Source organism: Nicotiana tabacum, chromosome 9, assembly GCF_000715075.1.
Source record: "Nicotiana tabacum cultivar K326 chromosome 9, ASM71507v2, whole genome shotgun sequence".
NCBI lineage: Eukaryota > Viridiplantae > Streptophyta > Magnoliopsida > Solanales > Solanaceae > Nicotiana > Nicotiana tabacum.
In genome coordinates, this window is record NC_134088.1 from 124,001,838 (window position 1) to 124,015,320 (window position 13,483).

At 34.3% G+C, this 13,483-nt stretch overlaps 2 pseudogenes; one reads left to right on the forward strand and one right to left on the reverse strand.

The window, feature by feature from the left end:
* The first annotated feature begins 1,041 nt into the window (after positions 1 to 1,041).
* On the forward strand, positions 1,042 to 10,501 carry LOC107768685 (linoleate 13S-lipoxygenase 2-1, chloroplastic-like; annotated as a pseudogene).
* A 404-nt stretch (positions 10,502 to 10,905) lies between these two features.
* LOC107768684 (G-type lectin S-receptor-like serine/threonine-protein kinase LECRK2) lies at positions 10,906 to 12,581 on the reverse strand (annotated as a pseudogene).
* Positions 12,582 to 13,483: the final 902 nt, after the last annotated feature.

A 13,483-nucleotide genomic window follows, 5' to 3' on the forward strand; every position in this document is an offset into this window, starting at 1 on the left:
GCATGCAGTTAATTATCTAACGTTAAAAATAGTCTACTGACACTTAGGTAATTAACCCCTAGGACCCATACGAGAAAAAAGAAAAAGACTAGACATACTAGTAATCTTGAACACGCTACCGGGTTGGGCAGCCCGATGCACTAAGCTCCTGTTATGCGCGGAATTCCGGGGAGGGGGCGGACCAAAATGCAGTCTTATCCTATATTTCTACAAGAGGCTGTTTGCACGGCTTGAACCCGTGACCTCCTGATCACATGGCAATAACTTTACCAACTACGTCAAGCCTAAAAAAAAATTACGGACGATTTTATAATCAAGAGATTACAAATTCAGCGTATTACGATTTGATTTCAATAATTTCTTCAAACTTTACTAACATAATTGGATCTTTTCAATGTACTCTTTATTGCAAAATCTTTTTTTATTCCCTCTTTCAATTGTCTTCATTTATGGTGTACATGGATCGAGTTGGTTCGATTTTTATCAAAATCAAATCAAGTCAATTATATCGGTTTGGATTGGTTCGGTTTGGTCGGGTTTTTTGAGTTTTCGGATTTTTTTTGTAATATGAATATTATTTCAATCTTACTTTGTTAAAGTTATAGATAAAGTTTTGATAACTGAATATATATTTAGTAAATATTGAAAAAATTGACAAACATATGATCTATTAAAATATTATAATGGGAGAATTATTTTAGTAACACATGATAGTTATTTTCTTAGACGTCTAACAATAATTTTTCTTAATGTACGCTTTCAAGGTTAACACATGAGAGGATCCCAAATATTTCGACATCTTTTAAAGACAATTCAATATAAAGTCTTAAAAATATATATAAAAATTATATATTTATATGTCGGTTTGGTTCGAGTTTTTTTACTCAATACCAAACCTAGTCGAGTTTTTTAAGCGATTTGGTTTGATTTTTCGGTTTGGTGCGATTTTCCGGTTAGGTTTGAACACCCTGGTCTGCATAATGAGAATCAATCCAGGCTTATTAATATATTGTTTTTGCCGTATTGACAGTCATATCTACCATCTCAAACACCAAGTGCAATTAAGAGATTAAGAGAAAGAGAACTTGTAATAATGAGAGGTGATGGATTTGGAGAACGTAAACAATTCGAGAGAGTATATGATTATGATGTATACAATGATATTGAAGATCCTGATGCCAGTGATGATGCTAAAAGACCAGTACTTGGTGGTAAAGAATTCCCTTATCCTAGAAGATACAGAACTGGTGGCCCACGAATCGAGAAAGGTACTTCCATTTCGATTTATATGACATATTTTTTTACGAGGCTATTACGTAATGCTTATATATAAATATATGTAATTATCATATAATTGACCATATTATGTACATATATTTTACACCATCAATACATAATTCTATTTGTAACCTTTTTCCCTTGATATGATAATATAAAAATTCTATAGTTTTCGATGTTTAACTCGAATTGAATTTTATACTAGTCATTTTTGTGGTTGCATTGCAGATCCATTATCTGAATCAAGGAGTGCCTTTGTATATGTACCAAGAGATGAAGCATTCTCAGAAGTGAAGAGCTTAACATTCTCAGGCAACACACTTTACTCCGCTCTGCACGTGGTGGTGCCGGCGTTGGAGTCCGTCGCCGTCGGTGATCCGGATGTCGGATTTCCACATTTTTCGGTCATTGACTCACTGTTCAATGTCGGAGTCAAACTTCCACCCCTTAAAGATAAAATTACCCTGTTGAATATCATACCAAGGCTCATTAAGGCCATTTCTGATACCCAAAAAGATGTCTTGCTTTTTGAAACCCCTGAATTGCTTCAAAGTAAGTCCCCTGTGTTGCTCGGATTCATCAAAAATTCATAAATCAAAATATTATATCGGAAACTTATGTTGCTTGGATCCTCCAAAATGTTATAACATCCATCAGAATCTTCCAAAATGCATAATAAATTTGGATAATTCGACACGAATATAGGACAATATGTTTTGGATAGATATAGCTTAATTTGCATCATTTTAGTGGAACTGTCAAAATAAGTGCACGATATGTTGAAAGAAAATAAACAGAAATAATATTATTGCACCATTTGCTTTCGTGTCTTATTACCTTGTTGTTCCTACTGTCTGTTTATTGCTTCATTTTTACTTTTTTTGAGCCGGTGGTCTTTTGGAAACAACCTTTCTACCGTCATAAGGCAGGAGTAAGGTCCGCGTACACTTTATCCTTCCCAGACTCCACTTGTGAAATTTCACTGGATTTGTTGTTATTGTTGTTGTTGTAATATTATTGCACCTTTGGTAAAGTTCTTGTAAAAATCTAAGTTAGTGTATATTTTCAACGTTATTGCAGGGGACAAGTTTTCTTGGTTAAAAGATGTGGAATTTGCTCGTCAAACGTTAGCTGGTTTGAACCCCTATAGTATACGCTTGGTTGCGGTATGATTCCCCTTAATTAGTTACTCCTATTTTATTTCATTTTATCATATAATTTAATTATTGTTTTAGTGCTGCTCAATCTTTCTTTTTTCTTGTTATAAAAAGATTATTGCTCGTTAAATAGGTCTTTTATAAATCAGGGCATAGATTATGGTTAAAAGATCAAATTATTGATAGAAAACACAGAACTAAAAATAGTTCATGAAAATTCCAGGAATGGCCATTGAAGAGCAAGCTAGACCCTGAGATCTATGGACCTCCTCAATCAGCAATCACAAAAGAGCTAATTGAGCTAGAAATTGGAGGATTCATGACTATTGAAGAGGTATAAACAAATTATTGTTTTTTTAAAAATAATTATGAGAAAAAACACATTGTTTATATTTTCTTCTAGCCAACGGTTGGGGGAAGTGCACAAACAGCCATTCTTAGGGCTTCTATTTAGGAATTAGCCAGCATTTATTTTATCATGAAAATTCGAAGTAAAAATCTTATTTTTAGGACAACTCAGGACATTTGTGTCACGAAAAATTAAACTGAAAAATTGAAATTCAGGACATATTGGCATTCAACAGGCCTCATTGATCCCCCAAAGGTGCTGGCTGATATAGTTGAATCACTCATTGGTGCCATTTATATTGATTGCGATTTCTCCATGGATACAACTTGGCAGGTGCTTTGTTGCTTCACTTTGAATGTTTATATTTATTGAGCAAGTATCATTTATAGCCACTCGGGCCAAACCTATAACATCCAGTAGCCCAAAATTACAATACACATTTTATAGCCCAAAATTAATTCTAGTGACTAGCCCAAAAGTACTGCTTTCTGCTCTTCCAATTGAAGCTCCAGCTCCCTTTCCAGTACTGCTCTATCTTCCTCCTCCTCCGCCATTTCTCGGAATTAGACCTACCTTCGCCAGGCGGTTCAATTATATAAATTTATCCGACAAAGAATGAATTAGACCTTCTTGTAATTTTCTACAATAAAATTAAATAAGATAATGTCTAAAGCATCTTTGCTCAACTTTGTCTTAATGCTTCAAAGTCACGAAATTATTTTTCATGACAAAAATTTGTTTAGTTATTTTTTTATTGCAAAAAAATATTTAGTGCATTTCAATGTGATTCTTAGGTAAATTTGTTACTTTTACATTATAAAAAATAATTTAATAATATATTTTAAAATTTTAATATGGTACTAAAACACTTATTTTTGGGGTAATTTGATTAAATGACCTTGCAAATTTACAAAGAAAGGATATGCCAACTGTAAATGGATGTTTAGGTGGCTGCATAAAAATGTATGTCTTAAGCTCACTTTTTTTTTTTGGTTAAAACTGTAAAGTATTATCATACACAACCAAATATTTAGACAACCAAATATTTACAACTAAAGAGCACCGTAGAGAATTTAACAACCTTCTAAGAAGGGTGTTAACATCTCCAAAGCCTCAAACGGAAAGAAACACGTATTTCCAGAAATTCAAGGGCTGTTGATTTTGTTTTAAAAGTGGAAAAGGAAAATCATTGGCTAAAGAGAGAGGGGCAACCACCCTTTGAATAAAAATCCCAAGTTCTCTGTTATTGCCTCTTTTTTTTTTTTTCTAGGCTAACTTTGTTTGGTAGGGAAATCCTTTGGTTTTCACTAAATAAATTTCCATTTCCACATGTATGTCATTAGTTGATTTTGATGGGAATCATAATTTCAGGCTCACCATTAGCATATATTTATATGGATATTTATGTATTTCTTTCGGTGAAAATAGATTTGAATATTGGTATATTACAAAATATATACAAAATAGATTGTCACTATACAAAAATTATATAAAATAGACTGTCACTATGCAATTTATATACAATAGACTGTCACTATACAAAACATATACAAAAATAAACAGTCATTATACAAAAAAATATACTAAATAGAATGTCACTATACAAAATTTATACAAAATAGACTGTCACTATACAAAAATATACTAAATAGACTGCCACTATACAATTTATATACAATAGACTGTCACTATATAAAATATATATAAAATAGACTGTCACTATACAAAATATATACTAAATAGACTGTTACTATATAAAAAATATACAAAATAGACTGTCACTATACAAAATAGACTATCAATATACAACAAGTATACAAAATAGACTGTCACTATACAAAAATATATAAAATAGATATTTCGGGCTATCAGATGCAATAAGTTTGGGCCGAAGGGCCATTTCGTATCAGTGAAAAAATATATGGGCTATTAAAATTTTGAAAGGTTGTAAAGGATAATTTTCTAAAAAAAAAAGGATTCATCGAACTACTTTTAAAGGCGAAATTTAGTCCATTGGACTTACAGGGGGTATAATTTAAACAGTTATCACGACCCAAAATTCTCACCTTCAAACCGTGATGGCGCCTAACATTTCACTTGCTAGGCAAGCCAATGTTAGAATAATATTATCTATTTTAAAAATAATTTTAAATTTATTAATAACAAAGAAACAAATGCGGAAGCAAAGTTTGAAATATAGTGAATAATCCATAAAAATAACGGTGTCTAAATACCATAGTAGAAGTGGTGTCACACATGCACGAGCTTCTAGAATAATACAAATAAAGGTCTGAATAAAATAAAGCTGTCTGGAAATAAACACACAGCTAACGTAAAATAGACGGGGACTTCAGAACTGCGGACGCCATGTAGTTATACCTCAAGTCTCCTCCGAGTAGCTGAAATCGGAGCAAGTCTATGGCATGCCGCTGGGACCAACTCCAAAATCTGCACAAGAAGTGCAGAGTGTAGTATCAGTACAACCGACCCCATGTACTGGTAAGTGCTGAGCCTAACCTCGACGAAGTAGTGACGAGGCTAAGGCGGTTCACTTACATTAACCTGTACGCAATATTAATAACAACAACAAATAATAGAAATAAATCAGGTAACTCATTTATAATAATTGAAGCCAACTCAGCAGTCATAATCCATTATTATTTCAACCAATTCTGTTGCAGCGTGCAACCCGCTCTCACAATATATTCACATTCAATTCTGTTGCAGCGTGCAACCCGCTCTCCCAATATATTCCTTTTAATCAAGTCTGTCATATATTTATTTCAATTAAGTATATATAGACTTTTAAATAAGTCTATTGCGGCGTACAATCCGATCCCCCAATATATATATATATATATATATACTTTCATATACTTTTATTCCCATTGCGGCGTGCAACCCGTTCCCCCAATATAATTTTAAACAACTCATAAATGTAATAAAACTTACTCCAATAGATACCACGTCCAATGAGAAATTATTAAGCATCAAGGCATACAATAATTATAATTTATTTATGAACCAAACAATGACAAATAATAATTTATTATAAAAATCATAGAGAAATTAGGTTGTTTAGTATTTAATATGCTAAATGTTAAATAACAATTAAAATACATAATTCAAATAGCATGTAACAATTAATGCAGGAATTTAAAATTAATATTTGACAAAGAATAGGAGAGAAATAATTATTATAATAATTAATTTATGATTTAAATTTTTTTAATGATTTTTTAAGTAAGCAGACAAACAATTAATTTGACGACGTATAGACATGCGTCACCTCGCCTATACGTCGTTCACATGCAATTCACATAATAAATAATTTAAGGGTTATATTCCCTCAAGTCAAGGTTAACTACGACACTTACCTCGCTTTGTAAATTCCAATCAATTATTTAACCACAACTTTTCCTTTTAAATTTGTCTCCGAAAGCTTCAAATCTATTCACAAACAATTCGATATATTCAATACTAATCATAGGAATTAATTCCATATGAATTTACAAATTTTTCGGATAAAAATTCGAAATTTATTTAAATATTCGACAGTGGGACCCACGTCTCAAATCCCGAAAAAACTCGCGAAATCCGAACACCCGTTCCGATAGGAGTTCAACCATACAAAAATTGTCCAATTTCGATATCAAATGGACCTTCAAATCTAAATTTCTCGTTTTTGGAAGATTTTTGCAAAATCTGATTTTTCTTTCATAAATTCACGGATTCATGATATAAACGAGTATGGAATCATGAAATATAATCAATATAGGATAAGAAACACTTACCCCAATGTTTCCCGTGAAAATCGCCCAAAAATTCGTCTTAACCGAGCTCAAAATGACCAAAATGAGTAAAAATATTGGACTCTTTGATATATACACTGCCCAGGCATTTCCGCACCTGCGGTTCCTGGGCTCGCACATGCGAGCTCGCATCTGCGAAATGGGGCTGCCAGGCGAGGCCTCGCACATACGGAAGAAAAATGCGCACCTGCGCTGCCTTCGCTTCTGCGATCATTTTGGTCCGCTTCTGCGGACGCGCGGGTGCGTGTAGGTTTTCGCACCTGCGGACTTTTATCCAGCCATGCCCGGGTGCATCTACGATCGAAGGCTCGCTTCTGCGAGCTCGCACCTGCGAGAAAAATCCGCAGGTGCGATTACAGCAGAAGGAAAAATACAGATTTTGCTTAAGTCCAGTTCTTGATCCGATTTCAATCCGTATCACTTTTGGGGTACTCGAGACCCCGTACGAATATACCAACAAGTCCAATAACAGAATACAGACTCACTCGGGGTCTCGTATCACGTCAAACAAAGCTGAAATTACAATTCACACCCCGATTCAAACTTTGAGTTTTAAACTTTCAATTTGCAAACCTGGTGCCAAAACATATTAAATGAATCCGGAATGACTTCAAATTGGCACATAAGTCATAAATGATATAACGAAGATGTTCAAATTTCCAGAATAGGATTCCGGCTCCGATATCAAAAAGTCAACCCCGTGGTCAAACTTGGAAATTTTTAGCCTTTAAATTGCTAGTTCCGTTAAATGGTCATAACTTGAGCTAGGGACCTCCAAATTAAATTCCGGACATACGCCCAAATCCGAAATCACGATACGGAGCTACCGAAATTATCAAAATACTGATCCAGATTTATTTGCTAAAAATGTTGATCAAAGTCAACTCACTTGAGTTTTAAAGCTCTATTTCACATTTTAATTCATTTTTACCTGAAAACTCTCCGGAAAATTTTACGGACTGCGCACGCAAGTCGAGGAATGATAAATGGTGCTTTTCGAGGTCTTAGAACACAGAATTACTTATTAAATTTGAAGATGATATTTTGGGTCATCACAATAGTGACCTCAAAAAAGGCCATATAGTGCAAATAATCCACTATAAAGTCGGTGCCCTTTACATGCTTAATTATACATATATGATCTGTACATAGTCTTCCTTCTGCCTTAACTAAATCTTGAAAGATACATAAATTGCAGGCAGTTAAACAAAAGAAGTTGTTTATCCTAGATTATCATGATTTGCTGTTACCATATGTGAACAAAGTGAATGAACTCAAAGGAAGTGTGGTATATGGATCAAGAACTCTATGATAAACCTAAATGGAAACAAGTATATTGCCCTACTTGGCATACCACTGGTTCTTGACTTTGGAAGTTAGCTAAAGCTCATGTTCTTGCTCAAGACTCTGGCTATCACCAGCTGGTTAGTCATTGGTAAGTGATCAGGTCACATGCATTATATTCCCGGCCGCTTTCAGTTAGTGTTCATTGTTGAGTATCGCTCGCTATCTGGCCGGAAAAGATGGTCCGAAAAGTCCAACTTCATATATCAATCATCATTTAGAGGTTGCTTAGATAAGCTTATATTATAAACAGATTGAACCAGCTTATGGTAAAGTTATTGCCATGTGACCAGGAGGTTACGGGTTCGAGCCGTGCAAACAGCCACTTGTAGAAATGTAGGGTAAGGTTGTACAATAGACCCTTGTGGTCCGGCTCTTCCCCGGATCCCACACATTGCGAGAACCAGTGCTCCGAACTACCCTTAGATTAAACTAGCTTATATTTATTTTTTGGCTTATCTATGTATTTGGTAAATGTCAAAAGTTCTCATAAGCTAAAATCTATAAGTTGGTCACTTCATTTTAGTCATTATAACATGAAATAAGTTTTCAACACTTTTTTACCTAACATATCAACATTACTTGTTATTTAAACACATAATTGCTATTTCTAAAATTAATTTTACTACTTATAGTTCTTTCAGCACTTGGTACTTATTAGCTACTTTGAATCAGTCGAACCAAACGGGCTCTTAGTAGTTTTGAGTAATTTATGGCTCATGTTATTCCAATTTATGAGATTGAGAAACTTAATCTAAGTTCCGTTGCCGAAATAGATAAGTAAAAATTATCTACTTTCATCTAAATATTAATACTTGAATTTTTTTTTTCAAAATTTTGCAGGCTAAGAACTCATTATGCTACAGAGCCATACATCATAGCAACAAATAGGCAACTTAGTGCAATGCACCCAATATACAGATTACTGCATCCTCACTTCAGATACAGGCGATTTGATCGACAGGCAGTCCCGGAAGACCTCATTAGCAGGTAATTCACTATCAGTGTATTTTAATTTGTCGTAGCAAGTTATTACCTGTATGATTTTTCATGTTACCAATCCCACTTATTATGGAGAATTACATGCCGTTATCTTTTCAATGATCTGCTAGTATAAAAATTAATTACACTAAGAATACTGAGTGTTCCATTTTATCCTTCCACATAACATGTTATTTGGGCAAACTTTAATAGGGGAATGGCTGTGAAAGATCCAAATGCACAATATGGCTTGAAACTAACAATAGAAGATTACTCTTTTGCAAATGATGGTTTAGTGCTATGGGATAACCTTAAACAATGGGTGACAAATTATGTCAACCATTACTATACAGAAACCGAACTCATAGAATCCGATACAGAACTCCAAGCTTGATGGTCAGAGATCAAAAATGTTGGACATGGTGACAAGAAAGACGAGCCATGGTGGCCTGAGTTAAAAACCCCAGATGACTTAATTGGAATTAGCACAACAATAATTTGGGTAACTTCTGGACACCATGCAGCAGTAAACTTTGGCCAATACAGCTATGCAGGTACTCACCTAAGCCTTTTGCATTAGTTTTTTATATTAGTAATTTCACTTATTATGAACAATTGCCTTTGTAGTTGTTTTATAGTTACAATGAACAATTCCTTATATTCTTTTTTAGCGTTAGTGTATGGAAATTAAACTCAATTTAAAAAAGTTTAAGTTTTATGCACTAGAAAAATAGTTACGGATTCACGTCATTCGAGTATATCCTTTTGGTGAGCATTAACAAATAACTTGGTAAAAATGGTTCTCCTAACCAACATATTTTCACATATTAAACTACATTGATATCGTAATTTTGTTTACAGTATTTATGTAAAAATAGGAAATAAAATGTACTTTCATAATCCCACTTTCTCAAAAATTGTTAAAATTGAAAGTTTCATTTTCTACTTATTATATTTATGATGTCCTCACTTAATAGAATATGGACTTTGCTATTGCATGTGTAGGCTACTTTCCAAATAGGCCAACAACTGCTAGAGCAAAAATACCAACTGATGATCCAACTCATGAAGAATGGGAGAATTTCTTGGAAAAACCTGAGGATGTACTATTAAAATGCTTCCCTTCACAAATACAGGCAACAAAAGTCATGGCAATTTTGGATGTTTTATCTAATCATTCTCCAGATGAAGAATATCTTGGAGAGAAAATAGAACCTTATTGGGCAGAGGATCATGTGATTAACGCGACGTTCGAGAAATTTTCTGGTAGATTAAAGGAACTTGAAGGGATTATTGATGGTAGAAATGCTGATAGCACTTTAATGAACAGAAATGGAGCCGGAGTTGTACCATATGAACTGTTGAAACCATTTTCTGGACCTGGTGTTACTGGAAAAGGTGTACCTTATAGCATTTCCATTTGATTTTTAAGACATGAACTTTGTAATAAGATGCAAGTGAAAGAAAAATAATGCAAGCCAAATATGCTGTTTTTAGTTTCTTTTGTAAATGTTCATTGAATCATATGAATTTGCAGAGCCTAACAGGCTTTGCAAGATTGTATCCTTGCTTTGATTGAAGTTTTGGCACGAACTTTCAAAAAATTTATTGACGAGCACAAAGTAACATGTATCTTACATAAAACCATAGGCAACTGCACCAATGGATCATAAATCATAGTCTTTTTAGATAGTAACGATTTGATGTCACAATTTATATTATGCACTTCATATTTTGAATTGTTGCAAAATGTTATACACTTCAACTATTTTCTTTAACACTGCAACTATAAAAGGTAGAGCACCTTAGCTTCTACCTCTTTCTCCTTATTATTATCATTATTATAGTATTATCTTATTCATCAGTTTTATTACTGTTGTTGTTTCTTTTACTTTGGTTATTTTTTTTTTTGGTAAGAGGGGAACCCGCAGCCGCTACAACATCTGTCACAGCTTCTGCCCTTCGGGTGAACACCCTGTGGTGAGCACTCTGTGCACACTGGGTAAACTTTCCCCTGTGTAATAGCCTGCAAATCACACAGGGGATGTAAATCGCACTAGGCAAGCCTTGTGCGACAGGCTCAACCCAGAAGGCATTGAGGGGGGAAGTGACTATTCCTGAACCATTCTAAAGCAACATAACCTCTTGTTCCTCTAATGTTAGTAAGCGTTCGGCTCTGGTTAATCATCAGAAGTTTAGACAATCCAAAATCTGATATTCGAGCAACATAATAATCATCTAGAAGAATGTTTTGAGGCTTTATGTCACAATGGATAATCTGCGTACTGCACTCTTCGTGGAGGTATGCAAGTCCTCTTGCGATCCCCATTGCAACATTTGTCCTTTGGCTCCAAGTAGGTTTTGGATCACCAAAAATGAAACTTGCAAGAGTGCCATTACTCATATACTCATAGACCAACAAACGATGAGATCCCTCGTCACAATATCCAAGTAGACGGACAAAACTTTTGTGATGAGTCTGACTAATCACATTTACTTCAGCTATGAATTCCTTTTCCTTTTCTTCTTCATGTGCAACTCTATCCAGCTTCTTTATAGCGACTACGTTTCTTGAACCGATAGGCACTACTCCTTTATAGACAATCCCGAAGGCACCCCTGCCTAGCTCTTCCTTGAAGTCTTTTGTGGCTTCTACAAGTTTTTGTAGGTAAAACTATGACAAATCGAGTCTCCCACATGACTAGTAGGGTGTAATGCCTTTGCTTTCTTTTTGTAAATGTGGAAGAATCCCCAACAAAATACACCAATGAAGAGAACATTCACCAACACAGAGCTACCTAAGAGCGTGAACTACACAACTGCCCAATTTCGCCAATTCTTGCTTTGACGAGAATCTGGATTTGGAAGGCCATGGCTTAGAGGAGGAACACCATCTTTTCTGACTTTGATAAAACCTTTTGATTTCAAACTGACGTCTATTCTTCCATTCGACATTGGCAGCTTCTTTTTCTAGCAGCTAATGCCTTTATAAATGGCAACAGCACAAAAGCAATCATTCAGACAAGCCCTTTGGCAGTCTTGTTCAGTAGAAGGGCTAATCTTCTGAAAGTCAGAGGTTGGCCAAGCAATATCACGAACCGTGACAGTATTGTAAACATCTTCAGGTGAACCCCTCCCAATTTCATCACAACTTTGAATAAAATCTTGCTTGCAATCTCCATAAACATCATTTGGATAAAGCAGTGAATATCCTTGTGGACAATTACAAACTGACATGTTGTTTGTATCAAGACTGCATACATTATTGTACCCACAAGCCCCAGTTCCTTTGTCTCTGTAAATGCTGACACATATATTATCAGGTTGAGACCACATAATATTCCAGCCACTGCTATTAGAACTCCTTGAATGATAATAATGAGTGAGAACTCCATTGAAGTTAAGTGTCACGCGATGATAATTTCCCGAAGCTGTAGGAATGGATCGCGGAGTAAGATATTGCCTTTGATTGTTTCTCTTCAACACATACATCATTCCATTCTCATCAAAAACTAATTTATCACCAGAATTGGTTACATTCGCCTCATCAGAAGTTAGACTTTTATAGTACTCATCATCATAATCTAAATTGGAAGGCACACTTTGTGTAGCAAGCACCAAATTCCTATTATCAAACATGTGAAGATTAAACCTACCTGTCGAGACATAACAATATAATTAAATAATTAGAAATGTAGTCTTCCTTACTTAATGCTTAAACTTTTAAATGAGTTAACACACAATTTATCATAGTATCAGAACAACAAGAAGTCACGGGTTTCATACTGCGTTGTTATCCAAAAAGGCAAAAAGTAAAGATCAATATAACGTGTTTGGCATGTGAAAAAAGAATCATACCTACACATGAGGGGTGTGCGAGGTGTAATATACAATGAAACAACTAAAACAAGTTGGGGTCAGTTATATATGTCACACGTCACTCCATTTAAACTCATCTCAGGCCAAGATTATACAAAATAGTAATACTAGAGAAGTTCTCTATATATATTTTCTATTGATGTATAAATCTCTTATAGAACGTGTTAAGACATAATATAATTAAATAATTGAAACTGCATTTCCAATTCAACACTAGCTTGTGAGAAATTAGCTTCTAATCTTTGAGAAATTACTTTGAGCTAAATTGTGTAGTGGAAAGAAAAACGGAAACAATAGAACATAAAGAAAGGAAGAAACCATTGCAAGAGGAAATATGATGTGCTAAACAAATGAAGAACATTACAGACAGAACAAGGTTGATGGGTTTTTTATTTTATCTATATAAAATAAATGTAGATAGGATTTTATTATTATTTTTTACTATGAAGACTTTAGAGTCAACTTCTAATTTTCTGTTGTTGTTAATGTTTGTGTCCTTTTCTTAGTTGGAGTGCACTAATTGACCAGTTGAATAATACTGTTTTCCCTTAGCCTGCCTCAAGGAAGATGACTAATAACATCACGAAGGAAAATATAATTTTCAAAAACAGTGTTATAAAAATATGAAATCTATAACTTTAGCACTTTGTCCTTTTCATAGTTTGAGTTAGGAATGGCAATAG